Source organism: Natrix helvetica, assembly GCF_964273705.1.
Source record: "Natrix helvetica genome assembly, chromosome: 5".
NCBI lineage: Eukaryota > Metazoa > Chordata > Lepidosauria > Squamata > Natricidae > Natrix > Natrix helvetica.
The window spans coordinates 65536830-65554528 of record NC_138551.1 but is presented as its reverse complement, the minus strand read 5'-3'; positions in this window follow the sequence as shown (position 1 = coordinate 65554528).

Here is a 17699-nt window from a genome sequence, read left to right as displayed (position 1 = left end):
AATGTAAATGTTGATAAATATAAACCAAAGGAACAAAAGCTCTCTTGGGAACCTCCATAATTTTTAAATGCGGGTCCTGAGACAAAAAAGTTAAAGAAACACTAATGTAGGGCATTATAATCTGGATATTGGTGTTTGAGTAATATTCAGACATAATTTTAGTCATTGTATTTGTAGGTGCTTTTTTTATGCATTGCTTTTATCTACCATTCTATTTTTTTTTGTTAACTGCTAATGGTGAAAACAAAACAATTATTTCTTACAAGATAAAAAGAGAAATGTAATTACAGAAAAGGAGGTTAATTGTAAATTGCTTTCGGCATGTACAAGAAGAGCTTAGCCATTATTAATAGAAATGAAATTTGTTTAAGCATGGACCACAAGCAGACGTGCATAAGTTGAGTAATTGATTCTAGTGAGAAATCACCCTGATAAACATTTTTTGCAAACCTATGAGTTCCCTTCAGATTAGTGACCACAGGAGTGGATTCCTCTTCCTGCTTTCCCTAAGCTCATAAAACAGAGTGGTGCATCATCTGTTCTCTAGAGCATTTCCAAACTGTCCTGTAGTAGAATAGGAAAAACATTACATGAATGAAGAAGCAATCATCTTCACTATATTGAATCAAAATATAATTAAATTTAAGTCTAAAGTTTACATACCCACACCCACACCCACAATCTATATAAATAAAAATGTAATGTTTGTTTGTTCAAAATCTCAAATCTCTGAAAGTTCTTTACCGATTGCTTTGAGATTTTGACACAATGTTGCATTTGACTACGCGCATGTTTCTATATATGTATATTATATAGATGTCACACCTGTGACAGGTAAAAATATGCTTTTTGTAAAAACATGCTTTTTGAAAACCAGCACCATCTGCTGGACGTAAAAGCAACACACTCTATACCATAGTTTTCATTTCTTGAGTATAGTATATTCGGAACAGTTCAGCCTCTCTCCAGCTTTGTCTCGACCAGTGGTGGGTTTCTGCGGTCCTTACCGGTCCATGCGAACCGGTTGGTGACCGGACCCGGAAGTAACTTCTGGGCCCTGGGAACTGGCACCAGCCCTGTCGCTCGCTCCCCCCGCCCCTCCGGTCGCTGCTCGCTCGCTCCCCCCACCTGTCCCCGGACTTGCCTAAGATGCCTGGCCACCAGCAAGTATGGGCGTTGGGGTGGGGATGGCGGCAGGAGATTATGTGGCGTGGCTGGCATCTTTGGCAAGTTTGGGGACCTTGCAAGGTATTTGCAAGGTCCCCGGACTTGCCCAGCAAAGCACGGGGCAGCGGGGCTGCAGTAGCTTACATGGTGTGGCCTGGCCGCCAGCAAAGCACCTCCCCTGACTTGCCCAGCAAAGCATGGGGCGGCAGGGTGGCCCCTTGCTTTGACAGTTCATTTCCAATTGGGGTGGGGAAGAAATCCATCTTTTCTGTCCGGAATGCTTGGCTCGCTCCCCCTGCCCGGCGCGATCTCCTTTCATTCTCTCTCTGCCTCATTCACTCGTTCGGGCAGCAGAGAATGAAAGGAGATTGCATAGCCAAGGACAAAGGAGTCTGCAGCCTCCTTTATTCAAATATTCAGGCAGGGGGGGGAGCTTTCTCACATGCCTTCTTTCTCTGAAGCCGCACCGGATTCAGCAAGCACCAGGCAGCGCGTGCCTTTGGGCTTGTGCAGCAGCCGAAGAACAGGAGGCGAGGATTCAGCTGCTGCACAAGCCCACGGGCACGTGCTGCCCTCTTCTCTCTGATAGCTGCCCGGTTAAGAAGGAGGAGGAGGCTCCCCTGGTCTGGAGCCCATCCGGGAAGACGAGGAATGCGAGGGGGATCCCTTCCCCTGCGGATGGGCTCTCCTCCTTTTTAACCAGGTGGCTATCAGAGAGAAGAGGGCAGCACGTGCCTGTGGGCAAGAAGCGCAAAGGAGGAGCAGAACAGCCTTAATCATGTCGAGCTGCCCAGTCAAAAAAACCCTTTCCCTTCTGTAGAAAAAAAAGGAAAAAAATTCCAGAGACTGACTGAAGGAGGGAATTCCTTAGTCAGGGCACCCTTTGCGCCACCACAGCAGCCTTTTCAAGCAGGATCAGACTAGTTTGAAAGCCTTGCCTTCTACTTTGGTGGGGAAATTCCCTGCCGCTCAGGCTCCGTCCCACAGAAAAAATTCCCTTCACCGAAGCTCGATAGGCGAGATCTGCCTCCATGTGCCAGAATCTCCAGAGAGAACTTGCAACTAGTTGAGGAGTGGCGAGCAGTGGACTTGAGTGTTTGCACACATTCAGCCAAGGTCCTGCTGAGCCCCGCTACTTTGGATGACCTGATGGATTTTACGATGGACGTGCACCCCCGGGAGGTGTTGAAGAAGGACAGGCAGCTCAGCCTGATCCAGGACAACAGGCGCAACAGCGGCTTACAGACAGAGAGGGGGGGGAGAGGCAGAGACAGACAGACAGACAGACACACACACACACACACAGAGTGAGAAAAAAACACACACAGAGAAGGAGGGAGGAGATACAGAGACAGAGAGAGACAGAGAGAGACAGAGAGAGACAGACACACACACACACACAGAGAGAATGACAGAGAGAGACACAGAGGGAGGGAGGGAAATAGAGGCAAAAAGCCACACTGAGAGTGAGAGACAAACAGACACAGAGAGAGAGAGACAGAGAGAAAGAGAAAGAGAAAGAAAAAAGAAAGAAAAAAGTGGGAGAGGGGGATGAAAGAAAGATAGATAGATAAAGGGAGAGAGAGACAAAAGGAAGGAAGGAAAGAGAAAGAAAGAAAGAAAGAAAAAGAAAGAAAGAAAGAAAAAGAAAGAAAGAAAGAAAGAAAGAAAGAAAAAGAGAACTTATGACCACAATTGAGTCCAAAATTTTGGTTACTAAGCAAAAGTGTTGTTAAATGAGTTTCAGTACATTTTTCAAATTGGCCACACCTACCTGGTCACATGATCGCTGAGCCACTCCCACAAAACAGGCCACACCTACAGAATAGTTTCTAAAAAATTTGAAACCCACCACTGGTCCAGACGGTCCCTTTATATGTGCGGCTGGGCTGCGGCTGCACCCTTTCCCCTTTCCGCCCCTCCTCCGATGAGCTTCGCCATTTCCACTAAGAGGAGCCGAAGCCTTTTGGCTCCCCCTGCCCTCTTTCTACTTACCTCCCGCCAGGCATCATGCCCACCACGGAGATGTGGCACGACCACAAACGCGAAGCCAAACAACAGTAACGCAGCTCACCAGCTCAAATCCCTCTGCAACTCATACTAACACAAGCACAACCAGGCCCCCACCCAAACAGAACACGCCCCCATCCAATCAGAGCACAGCCAAACTCCCACCCAATCAGAGCACAGCCAAGCCCCCTACCAATCAGAATACACCTCCACCCAATCAGAATGCAGCCAAGCTCCCACCCAATCAGCACAAACCCCCACTGGCAGTTAAAAAGAGGAACCGGCTGAGATCTCACATTGCTCCTGGAAGCACCAAGCCGGAAGCACCAAGCCTGAAGCAGCAGCCTGAAGATGATGAATGAGACTTCATCGAAACGTCGTGAAGATACTTCCAATTCTACGCGGGAGAAAACCCGAACAACCAAAGACGTACATACAAACACCCGCGAAAACCTCAGAAAACATTATATGTGTGTGTGTGTGTGTGTGTGTGTGTGTGTGTGTGTGTAAAGTGTATGTGTATTTATATATATCTTTCTATAAATCTTGGTGTGTGTGTGTGTGGAGTGCTGACTTTGTTTCAGTAAGTGGAATGATTGGTTGTGTGGTTGTATCATGATTGGTAGATTGGTGCTGATTGGTGCTGTCTGTGTGTCTATTGTTTCGCGTTGGAATGGACTGGGCGGTGGGTGGGGCTCATTTGTTGACTAGGGCTGGTTTCCAGATGACTGGTAGGCAGGAGGTATCATCACGTTTATTCATGTTGTGTGGGTGTTTCTCTATTTTGATAGCTTCCATAATTATTCTCTTGTTGAAGTGTTCAGTTTTGGAGATTAACCTGGTTCCTTCAAAATTAATTTTATGTCCTGTAGCTTTAAGGTGCTGGAAAAGGGAGGACGATTTTTCTTTTTTCTTTTTTACTGCGTTCTTGTGTTCTGCAATACATGCATTTATTGTTTTATTAGTTTGTCCTATGTATGTTGCAGGGCAGATTTTGCATGGTATTTTGTAGACTTCTTGGTTTTCTAGCTGGATTTTGTCTTTGGGATTTCTTAAGATGTTGGCTATTTTTTGGTTAGTGTTGAAGGCTGTCTTGATATAGTGTTTGTGGAGAATTTTGCTGATTTTATCTGTAGTCTTTGATGTAAGGAGGAGGGCGAAGCCATTGTTGATGCCACAATCATGATACAACTACACAGCCAATAAATCCACTTACTGAAACAAAGCCAGCACTCCACACAACACCAAGAGTTATAGAAATACAGCAGCTCTGACCACGCTTTAATCACACAAACACAAAGCCGAAAACACCAGCCTGAAGATGGCGAGTGAGACCTCGCCGAAACGCTGCCAAGACAATCTCAATCTTACACGGGAAATGACCCGAATACAACAAGACCAGAATACCTACACCAGTTTTGGGGTTATGTCCTTAATATCCTTAGTGTCTGCTGAAATCCAAATATCACTTCTACAAATGAGATAAAGTTGATTGCATTAAAAAAAATACCTAGTATGGATGGTTGCATACACAACTAAGTGACTTTAAAATAGAAAACCCATGTACTGTTGGATAATTATTTCAGAGATATATCTTTAATAAACAAAGAAACAGAATGACTACATGTACCCCAAAAAGGAATGGAAGTGGCAGTGGTTTCCAACTTCCTGCAGGCTTCCCCAGTGACTTTCTTGTAGGAAGCTGACAGGTAGCACAAAAACCAACCTATCTACCTACCTTCCTTCCTTCCTCCTTCCCTCCCTTTCTCTGTTTCTTCATCTCTCCTCTTCCTTCTGCATCCCAACAGCATTTGGTGTCATCTCTTGACTATGGTGACCCTTTTGTCTTTCCATCGGCATAATTACTCTGACAATTTTTTAAAAAAATTTGTTTCATTTTTTTAACCATACTCCTTTATATTACTGTTCTCACCTCGTAACTCTTTAAACCCCTGGAGGTTCTTCCATCGAATTACAGGAAGACATAATTTAAAAATAGCGTCATGTGACTATCTGGAGGCTAGGGCAAGGCTGACCTACCTTATTTCCGGTGCCCAAAGGAGGGACCTGTCAACATGTAGACAGAGGCAGTTATGACTCTGAAAGGAAGCCTATATCTTATTTCATTTGTTTGAGTACCATCAGGGTAGGAAGTGGTTGAAAAATGAAATGGGATGGGCAAGAACTAAAATATAGCGGTTAATGTATTTGACTTACACCAGAGAGGTTCGGTTTTTACTGGATCTGCAGACATAGCAACTCACTTCGTAACTTTTAACCTAGTCTACCTCACAGGATTACTGTGAAGAAATGTAGGAGGATGGAATACTTGAATTCATGAGCAAATATGTGATATGGATAATGGGCATGTTTATATATCAGAAAAAAGACATAGAAAGCAATAAAAAATATATCCAGGCCTTTCTTCATGCACCTTCAAGTTGTTGCTTCTTTAAGAGCCAGTGAGGAGAAAATTCCTTGCTGCTGAGTGAGGAAGGGACTGAGGAATTGTCACCGAATGTTCAACATGACCACCAATTGACCACAGCAGCAGGCCAGCCATAGCAGCAACCTAAAGTTGCCACAGCTTTTACAAATTTTGTATCCTCATGAGTTATGGGTGCCAGATTTTGGCTGCATTCTGTACATTAGCCCATTTGAGGTTCAAAAATTGATGCCCTCTGATATAGCACTTTGTCCAGTTAATGCTAATGACAATGAGAGTTCAGAGACATTTTTACTCACCTGTAAAATGAGCTCTTGCTATATGCATTAGGTTTTGTAGTGGAGATGGAGTCTGCATCCGTTTTGGACATTCACCTGATATCCATTCAGGACAAACACCTGACTAGTTTACCTCAAATAGGCTATAGGTTTCCTTTCAAAATCATACCTGCCTCCCATGCTGCAGAAAATCCCAGATGTGTAAGGCCATAGTATGGTCCTTAGCTACCCAAGGAGACCTCAATCCTGCATAAATCAGTGGATCAACAAAATGGATTGTGAAAAAAGAAATCTGCATCATATCTCTTGGGAGGAAAAGTAACCCTCCTCGGTTTAAGCAGTTTGTTTAAGAAATACTATGTGTTATAAAGAGAATTGTTTACCACAAGATGGCATGAAACATTCAGGAATGTAATTTGAAAAAGGAAGAGTGTAGGAGAAAAATGTGTGTGTTCTTGCAACAAATTTAGCATGAGATTTCACACCACCAGCCTACATTAACAGTTTTTCTTCAAAGCACAGAAACAGTGGAGTTATCCTTATTCTTGTCTGGGTGATCTTTGTCTTAGTTTTAGAAGTTTCATAATAAATGGCATTATGCTTATAACATGCCCAAGGAATGAAATTTATAAATTATAGATACAGAAACCTAAGGTTGCAGGAAAAATAATGACTGATTATACGAGAGATTCACTGACTTCTTAGACTTATTTTGTCCTGATATGTTCCTTTATTTCCCCCCGCAAGGCTCGGCAGATTAACCATATTCATTTTCTCATTTCATTATCCCCTAAGCCTCCAGTTTCCCTCTTCCTTCTTATAAGAAACATTCTGCACACCAGTCTGTAACTAATAAGCAAAATCCACCCACGCTGTAAAATTGCAGGCTTATAAAATTGGACTCCCAAGTAGTCTGGAACACAGGTATTCATAAACTCTTTGAACCCCGGAATTGCAGAATTAAAAGATCCAAGGATCTTTTCTGGAGCCAGAACTTTTTCATACTGCATAGGTTCATTCCTTCTCCCTTTTCCCCCCCATGCAGACAAAAGTTATATAGGACCTTTCCCACTACCGGATGAAAGAACTATTCATTAAAGCTTTGCAAAACTTTGAAGGGATGCTTTCTGTAGAAGAATATTTATTTGGAAAATGTTATAGAGCAGGGTAGAGGAGGTTTGACTATTGGTCTCCCAGGCCAAGTATCTGCAACATGCTAACAAAGCAGAGGCAATACTACTCTAGCTACCACCTGCCAAGGTTTACAGGCTGGTTCAATTTCATCCAGACAGAGTGAGCTCGCAGGTTAAAACCAGGTGGTTTGGTAGAGGGATTACTAATGGCCATGCTAAAAGAAGGTATCTTGGATCATTCCGCTCTCTAGGCATTCTCAGGGTTAACTGGGTACATGTTAAGTAAAAGTAGCTGTTTTCCATGCTGCCCTGGGCATTACAATCTTGTGATGGACTGTGCATTGTCCTGGTGAATAGGGAGGGCCTTGTTATTCAGCATCCTTCAGCCAAACGAGAGCTGTTTGTCTTCTAATGTGGGGGGAGAGCGCATGATATTGCTAAGTACTGGTAACCAGTGCACAGGAGTGGGATCCAGAGATGATATGCATTGTCTGGCAGAGTTGGTCATTGGCCATTTGGGTATGGACGCTGTTAAGCCGCACGCTGGTACAATATTCAACTGTGTAATAAACCAAAGCCAAGGCTATCTTTCTTAGGGTGTTAGCATCAGCACCCCAAGATGTTCCAGCCAGTCTGTTCAGTGAATTGTTGCAGCTTTTAAATTTTGCAGTAGAGGCGATTTGCCTGGATAGCTGAATTGGGTACCCAGTTATGAGGACACTACCGTATTCCCATAGAAATTGTATATAATTATATGGATTGAGTGTATGTTTACTTCTCTTCCATCATATTCTGATCATACACTAAATAAATAAATAAATAATGAACAAATTGATCAGTGTCTATATCAGGGGTGTCAAACTTGTGTCATCACATCATCACATGACGTGTTGTGACATCCCCCCCCCTTTGCTAAACTGGGGGTGGGCGTGGTCAGTGTGTGACGCATCTGATCCACAGGCCATGACACTTGGCCTATACCCAGCATTGATTCATCATCTGGCAACTAACAGGGGACCTGAGGATATGAAGGGACACTTCATCAAAATCTGAGAAAAAGAAAACAGCATGGAAAGACTGCCCACACTTTGTAAACATTTATCCACGAGGGTTTGGAGTAGGTATACTCAGGTATATATGGTGATGCAGCACCCTGTCCTGTCAGTAGTATCTGCTTAGTAACCAAAGAGGAGAGGCATGCCTGAATCTTTCCAAAACGTACTGCTGGTTGGGTGGCAAAGCAGAAGATATATTATAAATCTTGAGTCTTTTGTTGGATGGTGTCAGAATAAGAGTGAAAACTATTACACTAACATGGTTAATGAGGCTGTCTCATTTATGTCCTGCAACCAAGATGATGGTAACATCATGGAAATGAGGGAAGAAATCAGAGTTTTCAAAATCAGCTGCATTTCCATTAGATTGGAATGAATGCAGTAAATTTACTCTTTAATTTACCACTATGCATCACACTGAGACAGCAACTGGATTTCTCCTAGAGTTTATGGAGAGGAACTTCTTAGCAGTCTGATGTCAATCTTATTGCCATGTATTTGGCCTGACGTTTTCTAGCACAATCTGAATGTAGTGATTTCTTAAATGACTAGTTAAAACATAATCCATTGGAACTACATAATGATAGAGAGGACAAACAGCTAAAAGAAAATTAAAATTGATTTCAAAAAAAAAAAAAAACCTTTTTCCTAGTAGCCAGACTTATGAAAGCTAAAGATAAATATATATGTACATTTTTGGAATGAAAAACTTCTTTAGTAAGGTGACAGCTAAAGAAGACAACATATTGGCAGGGTCATTTATTTATTTTGTTTAAATAAAAAAGATTTATAAAAACTATCACACACTGCACAGATTGTAGGGGCATAAAATACAAATTTAGAAATAAATTGATAAATATATAACACGACATGACCTATAGCTGAACATTAAAGGGGATAAACTATATACTAAAACAGGCATAATAACTATCTATTCCAGAGTTTGGAGGGGAAAGAAACTCCCAAGTTTAAAAAGATTTTCTAAAAAATTTGTAGGATCATTAAGAGGAAATGAAATCCTTTAGCTATTTGCTTTCTAGCCGTACTACTGTTATATTTGGAAAGACATCTCTAGGCACTGTGGGAGATTTTACCTCAAAAACATCCCAACCCTCATAAAATTCCTTTCTGCCTTCTCATTTTTTGTCAGGCAAAACCCTCTATTGATTTAAAGAACGTCAGTAGATACCATACTAGCAGTTCCATCACAACATGAACACAATCTGCCTTGCTGACATACGCCCAGTTCATAATTTATATAGCCTCCCACATGAGAGCTGATACATTTGCAATATTGTAAGGCCTAAGTCCAAGAACAATAGTTGGGATTCTCACTGTAACCAGGTAATATTCCAGGAAATATGTGGTTACCTGTATCATTAACCTGGCAACCTTTCTGGACCTCTATAACCTGGAAATGGAAAGGAAACCTCAGCTTACAACTACAATTGAGTCAAACATTTCTGTTACTAAGCATGTCAGTTGTTAAGTTGTTGCAGAAAATGACAGGCTTTAGACTTCTCAGGATACAGGAAAAGTTTATTTGGCAGCCAGGTTCAGAAACGTTAGCCCATGGCTAACATTGCAAATTCTGAACAATCTTTATTATTGATGCATGCATTCTTATACATTCTCAAAGACAGTGTAACACGGAAACACTTTACTCATTTCTTATTGGTTACCTTGAGGAAAAAAGCCTTATAAGGAGATGGGGGTCTTACTTCTCCTTTTGTTACAGGTATGGGCTACGTGCCATTAACGAACTTTAATTGAACCTTGTGGTTTTGGACTTTTGACATAGGGACATTTGCTGGAACATGTTGTGGTTGAAGGCTGATGACATTTCCCTGTCCCTTTAAGCAAGCTTCTAACAGTCCCTTTTATGCCACGTCTTCATTCTTATATTTTAATCCATATTTTATTCTACTTTAAAGTGACCACATGATCCCAGGACATTGCAACTGTCATAAATACGAGTCAGTTGTCAAGCCTCTGAATTTTGATCAGGGGATGCTGCAATAGTTGTAAGTGTGAAAAATGGTCATAAGTCACTTTTTTCAGTGCCGTTGCAACTTCAAACAGTCACTAAATGAACTGTTGTAGAGTTATAAAAAAAGGCTATGAGGAGCCATTATGTGCACCAAAGGCCGCATGTTACCACCGTGTTTTAAAGCAAATAGTACTTCCTGAGTAACCCAGTTAAATTGCATTGAGGTAGTCTAATGCCATTTATTACGTCTGTATTTTACTATAATTTTTTTTTAAAAAACTTGCTTTAAAGAATTCTGTTTTAGCTCAAATTGGATCAGACTGCTCCCTGATCAAAGGTACATAAATATTACAGTTTATATATTTTCCTATTTTTTTTAAAAAAATAAAAATTGAGAAGGGCCATAGATTTTCAGAGACTCCTGCTTTGATGTTTTAACAAAGCCCCTAGACCCAGGCTTAGAAGAAAGATGGGAACAGCAGCAGAAGCAGCAAAAAAAGAGAGAAATCTCTCAGTTTTCAATCCTGAAATAACACTTACCGAATGAGTCATGGTTATTTTAAGAAAAATAATATAGTTCATCTGATCTGCATGTGAGAGCTGTAAAAAGCAGTGAAGCATTCAAAATATATTTTTTTCTGAGAAGAGTTACTTTCTGGTTTATAGAAGTGTGTGTGTGTGTGTGTATTCATCCTATGAGCATTACTATAGAAAAACATATATTGATGGAACTCATTTTTTCTCCAGCAGTACATCACCAAAAATCCAAATTACAGTATATCTTCATTCCACACAAGGTGTGGAATTCTGTTGATCTCCCAAAGTTATGTATATCCTCTTTTATCCTCTTCAGCTTCACTCTTTCTCGCTTATACCTTGACTTAGTCAAAGTCAGGTTTTGCCAAAATCCATTGTTCAGTTTCTAAAAAATGTACTTCCCATGCGAAAGTGATATTTATTTTCTTGCTTTATTCTCTGGATACTTGAGAAATTCTTTTGCAGTCAGTGGTTTTGAGCTAATTTGATCATTATGATATAGTGAAGGGAGCATATTTTATCTATCCCCCCCCCCCCCAATCACTCTGGAACTGTCTCACTTTCTAATCTGAGAACACTCAGTGGGAAGAGTTGCTTTTAATGAAACTGTTGGAAGCCAGGGTGGACAGAAACACTAGAGAGATGATCCTAGGACAAAAGACAAGACATCGACATTCCCTTCGTTGCAGGAGGATGAGAAACTCTTTGAAATTCCCCTCTTGTTCATAAGAAATTCTAAAGTAATTGTCAGGTTAAAAGCATCGGGGCCATACAGTACATTAAATTGCCATTCAAGCCTATACATAAGAATCTAGTCAATTCAATACTAAATTGGTGCCAGATTAGAATTTCAATGAAATTCAAGAGGGTTTGGATTTAGACCATTTGTGGCAATATAATGACTCTAGGCTGATGACTCATTTAATTCCACCACCACCCCAGCTTTGCTTGCTCTTCTCCTACAGTAAATCCTTTTTCACCAAATTAAATGACAACTGATACAATTATATTTATTACTTCTTGGCTAGAAGCAGTTTTCATGTCAAACCATTTGGAGTGAAATCTAACAGCCGACCAAAAACTTGGAATGGAAGTTTTACTTCTGGATTTAAATGTAATGCAAACTGTTTCATGTACAGCGGTGGAAACACATGAAAGCATAACGTAACCTTGGAAATCTGTCACTTTTTGGGGTACCAAGGCTCTGATTGGTGCAGTTATATAAATGATATTACAAAGAGGGGGTTATACATGAGGAGAAGCAAGGAATAATCAAGCAGGATGGAAAAGTAAATCAAACATTCTCGCCAAAGAAAACTACAATTACTGACTGCTGGGATGCTATCTGTTCTGCAATTTCTCCTTTCCAGGTCTTTGATGATGTTTTTTTCAGAAATGTTACATTGTCTTGCAATTTTTATTAATCAATCAAAATAAGATTCTTACATATTTAATGTGTATCATTAATTTTTATAATGAATCTGTAAGTGCACTATCAACAGTGTGGAATCCCATCTGGCTTTTGGACTGTTTTCTGAAGAGAAATGATCAAAGCACCATCTCCTTCCTTCCTTCCTTTTTTCTTGTTTAAAGGATCACCTGAGTGGTTCATGGTCAGATGGCTACTGGAGAAAAGAAGATGGTACTGACAGCTGTGACACATGCTTACAAGAAATATTTGTTTTTGGAACCAAGAAAGGCCAAACGTTATTGAAAAAATAAGAGGAACCCTTTCTTCTATTTTTAAGTGGTACTCTGTCAAACAAGGTAAGTAACTTCTTTTAGAACTAATGTGTCCTCCTCCACCATCTCCTGTCCCAGTTTAGCATAATGCTTCTCCTATGGGAAGAACAGGGATATGTGCACATCCCTGTTCTCTCTGTGCAATAGCACTTCCACAGCACTTGAGACAGGTGAATTTTACCTTGCAAATAGAATAGGAAATACAGGTAGTTCTCAACTGAAGGCTGCAATGCTCATTAGAGCCACAAGTGGTCACCCTGCAGCTGCCATAAGTGTGAAACAGGTTCAGTTTGTAGCTTTTGGATCCTCTGTCCTATTTCAAATGGCCATTAAGTGACCTATTGTATCTTGAGGACTACATGGGTGGTTGGGGAGTCTGTAGGACTGAAAAGAAGATTGAAAAGTAATGAAGGGCCAGCTTGAAAGAGCCTGTTTCTTCCACTCATTTGAACAAAGATTAAAAGTAAAGGAGAAAAAAAAACCAAGACTAGGAAACATTACATATAACAAGGGGATTAAGGGCAGAGCCAGAAAGACTAAACCTATTACAGTTTGAAGTTTGTAATTTTGTAAATCAGTGGCTCTACATATAATCTAGCAGGGAATTTAGTGAGGCTTAGTTCTAGGTAGATATGTATGGAATTATGTTACAATGTCCCTAAGGAGTGGTTTTTTTTTAATGAAGGCTATTCAAAATAAAGATGTGGTAAATCTTGGCAATATGCTGCAGAATACCAAAGACAGGTAATGCTTCTTTTTATTGTTTAGTTTCTTGGCTAGAACCCTGAATTTGCTCCCAATAGCTATAGGTAAGCATTACTGAGCAGAGAATGCTGATATAACACTCCTATGAGTACTGATTGGCCACGTGCCTCCTGAAAAGTTTTGAGAGATACTTTGGATCTTGAACCAACATTTAAACTCTGCGGACTATAGGAATTGAGAGTCAGCCAGCCACGATTCCATTGGAGAAATTGTGGACAAAAATACACTTTAAATCCCTGCCCAAACAATTAATTTCTCTTCTCCTTCCCCTTCCACATTTTCCTCTCTTTGAACTCTTCACCCCTCCCTCTGCTTCTGCATTGTGTCTGTTGCTTTTTATCTTCCCAGCTGTAGCCATATGAAACATATTTTTTCTGCTCTAAAACAGAGCTGCAAATCCTGTCATTTCTTCTTCTTCTTCAGAGTATATCTAGGACCAATTCTCATGGAAGGGGAGGAGGGACAGATTATTTTTCTTTTTCTAATACATGAATGGTGCTAAAATGTGAAGCGCTGTGGGCTTCTGCTTTGTAGTCTTCTCGGGAACCTCACTGAATAAAGTCTGTTGCAAAAACCCGGCCTTGGCTGGGAAAGAGAATAGCTTTTCTGTTCCCAGCAACCTGGTTAGAATTTCTCAGTTGCCTAACTTTTGAAATTTAGGAGAAAAGTTTATTTATGGTAGGGAATATTTTGCAGAAAGAATTGGAACTGTCTCTAAAATTATGGATTTAAGCATATTGGTCCTGGAGTCAATGCTCAGTTTATTTAAATGTTATTTATTTTTTAAACTGGAGTCAGCATACTATTTGGATTTTCTTCCTCCCGTGATAAAATTACTAACTCACAATTGGTCTATAATTCTTGACAGTGCATCTATCAGAATGTTTCTTATTGGCAGTTTGTCAGCTCTTCCTTACAGTATATTTACTCCACTGTATTTGAAGGTTGAGTCGCTGCAACTAGACTAATGTTTGTTGTTGCAATGACATTGCAATGACTCAACCTTCAAACAACTCTACCTGGACTACTGAGAATCTTCATCAACACTACACTGTATGTTTTTCAGTTCTAAACCCTGGCACAAATACCCTCTCAAAATTCTGCATTGAACTTTGGGGCCAGGGCAATTGGGTGGGTGATTTCTATGAACTTCTCCAGGGAAAGGAGAACTTCTGTAACAACTTGTGTAAATTTCTTGGGAAGAAAAACTTACAAAAAACAGGATTTATTTTTAACAGTAAGAGGACAGTGGTGTCATCAGTGAAAACTCTCAAAGGGAAGAGTTCTCCTTTGAATGTCACTGAGCTACGGGAAGCTAAGAATGATTCATCCTGCCAAAAGAAAAAGAAAAAGAGGAGTGCATTATTATTCACATTCCTTGGCTGCTTTCAAGGAAAGAAGGGAACACCACCCTTAATGTATGTGAATTTCTCCAAAGTTGTCTTCAAGATTGTCTACATCAAATTTTCTATCAACCAATAGAATGAGAGCTGGTAAAAAAAAAAGAGAGTCCCTGATGGCTACATCTAACATATGTATCCCTTCATAAATATTACTATTTAAGAAAGTGTCTGAAGTGTTGGCTGTGCCAGTTTTCAAAGGTAAAAACAAAAGGGTTATTTTTGTTTATTTTCAAAGTTTGTAATATGTTCATCCATAACATACCAACTTCTATGTTCTCAGAAAGGATAAATTTCATAGGGTTTTAGAAGCATCGGGCAGGCAAGCAGGCAACTGTTGTGATGTTGTCATCGACACCCTCCAACAAATATTGTATAGCATGTGATAGGGCACATTGTTAACCATGTATCTTTAACCTCTAGTCTAGACAGAATCCTAGAAATATTCCATCTGGCCAATTCCATTGGATCAGAACACAAAAGTTGTCAAAACTGTCTTTTCTGGAAAAACAACAGACCCTTTTGCAAATGATTCATTTTGTCCAAGGCCAAAATAAGTTCAATGATCCCAGTTGCTTTTATGGTACCGGATATATTTTTCATACTGGAAGATAAACATTTTCTGAAGCCCTCTGTCTGGTGTACTGTATATAATAGAAATTTAGTCCAGAAAGGAATCATTTATCTGTGCTCCCTTTCTGTAATTTGTTTAAAGCAAACAGTTGTGATTAAACCATTCTTTCCCTAAATACTTTTAGGTGGTATGATGTTATTGGAGTTCTTTTCCATACAACAACAACAACAACAACAACAACAATTTAAAGACATCTGCCAGTGTTCATTCTTTGACTCTTTCATTCACCAAATAGTCAGGAACGAGGGGAGTCTTTATGTATGCGAATCATGTATGTGATTCACTTCAATAATAAATATGCCCCAAAAGAAATCAGAAATACTAAGTGACGATAACAAAGGGCTGCTATTTCTCTAATAATCAAATAAGGGCATTTCTGAGATAATAAATGGTTGGTGCCTATGGGAATTTTCTATGGTTTGATGTGTAGGAAAGTGACTACCATTTTCTGCTCCATGTAAGTTTTATTTTAATGAATCAGTGGGATTTCTGGGTAGATCATTAAATTATTCCTTGAAATAATAAAAAATCGATAGAATGCTTCCACAACATTTGAAATTAGAATGTTACTAATAAACATGTATTATTCATTACGTATTCGTGCACCACCTATAATTTAGTGATGATCTGTTCTGTAGAGTTCTTGTTGCATTCTATTATAAGTTTTATAGTGCAATAGAGGACAATACATTTTTTTTTTAAAAAACTGTCCATTTCACCATGTGAAGCCACTTAGTGTAATGCAGTCTTTTTTCAGTGAATGAGCAACATTTCATGAAATGGAAACCACATTTTTCCTTTTAGTGAGATACAGAATGTCTCTTCAGTGCAGCTTTGTGAGTTTGATAATATTCAGTTCTTCCCTAAGAATAAAATTCATAAAATAAAATTAGGAATTCTAACTAGCCAAAATGAAAATATCTGGCATAATACTATGCATTTCTATTTAAAACTAATTCCTGATAGAGCTTAGTCACAGGAAATTTGCAACCGAATATTAAATTGCAATCAGTATCAATTTCCACTGACTTTAATGAAAGAAGACAAGGCACTAGAAATTCACAAGAAGCAAGCATGTTTCAGTTATGTCCATGTCTTTAAGGCAGTGAATCTGGTTGATCTACTGAAAACCACAACAAGCTTTCCATATTTTGACTGTCTAATTTATGGTGCAAAGTCTTCCGTTTTAAAATGACTAATTTTTATAATTCTGGTTCATTTGTTCCCAAAACATTGCTAGCATCCATCAAGTACTACTCTCTAATTCTGGAGAAGGAGATGCATTTTCAGTTTATCTTTCAGAAAAAGTCTTTGTAACGGGTATATTCCTCCTGCAGATGACACTTTCCATATTGCACTAACATGCTGAGGCCTGATTGCTACCCAGATTGATCATCTTCAAATGGCAGAAAATAGTAGTAGAATTTTAAAGAACTGAAAAGCAAATCTGAGTGCATTATGCTGATTCTGAAGTGTGCAGAAAGAAGCATTTGGGATGCCTGCGTGATTATAAAGTTTCTCAAATACTAATTTCAGTCTAATTTTTTAGTTCTTCCATCTGGCCTGACTACAAACTTTGGATACAAATCCAGCCAAGGTTATATACTTTGGTGTTGTGGCCCAGCAGGAGCCATTGGAGCTGCCACCAGACTCCGAGAGCAAGGGTCCCTATGAGTCGGCTCTGGAGGACCCTGGGCAGGGTTCTGACTCTGAGCAGGGATCGGAGAGTGTGGTCGGCCACCAGGAGGCGCCTGAGGCATGGAGCAGCCATGAGAGCCAAAGGAGGAGGGGTCCGGATGCCATGCCTTGGAGCAGTGGGGAGGAGTCATGGGACAGTGACTCAGACATAAGCAGGGAGTTCTTAGATGCCCGTTATCGATGCGCCCACAGGCGCAAGGAGCAAGGGTGCAGTTACTGGTGGTAATTGCTCTCAGCTGCTGATAAGTAGACTCCCCTTCAGTCTATAAAAGGATTGATTGAGCATACGGCCTTTGCAGAAGTCAACAAAGGAACTATTCGGAAAGTTCTGTCTTGGAAGCTTAGTATGCTGGACAGCTGCTATCGTGTCTCTGTGTTGGAGGTTTCTGAGAGTCTTGTCATGGTGGATTGCTGCCAAGGATCTGTCTGTCTGTCTGTGCAATAAATCCTGTTGAAGTAGTTTTGGTCCGGAGTGTGTTCTGTGTTGGTGAGGGAAGAAGTGGGGTCAGAACACTTTGGGGTCCTTTAAAAAACACCAACCAGTAGATGACATAGAGATATATTTATCTTTTAATTCTGCTTAGAGTTAGAAACAAGCATAGAGGCAGTCACCCTATGAGCACAGCAAGATTTCTGCTTTCCTAGACCAGGGATGTCAAACTTGATTTCATTTGAAGGCCGCCTCAGGCTTGTGTTTGACTTTGGGGAGGTGGTTTGGGTGTGGCCAGAGTGGGCGTGGTCAGCTCAATGTCACTCGTGTCGGTGCCTGTGATGGCCCAAGTGCTCTGCCAGTGAAAACAGGCTCCTGAGCTCCGTTTTTGGCTGTGATGGCATCCTGCAACC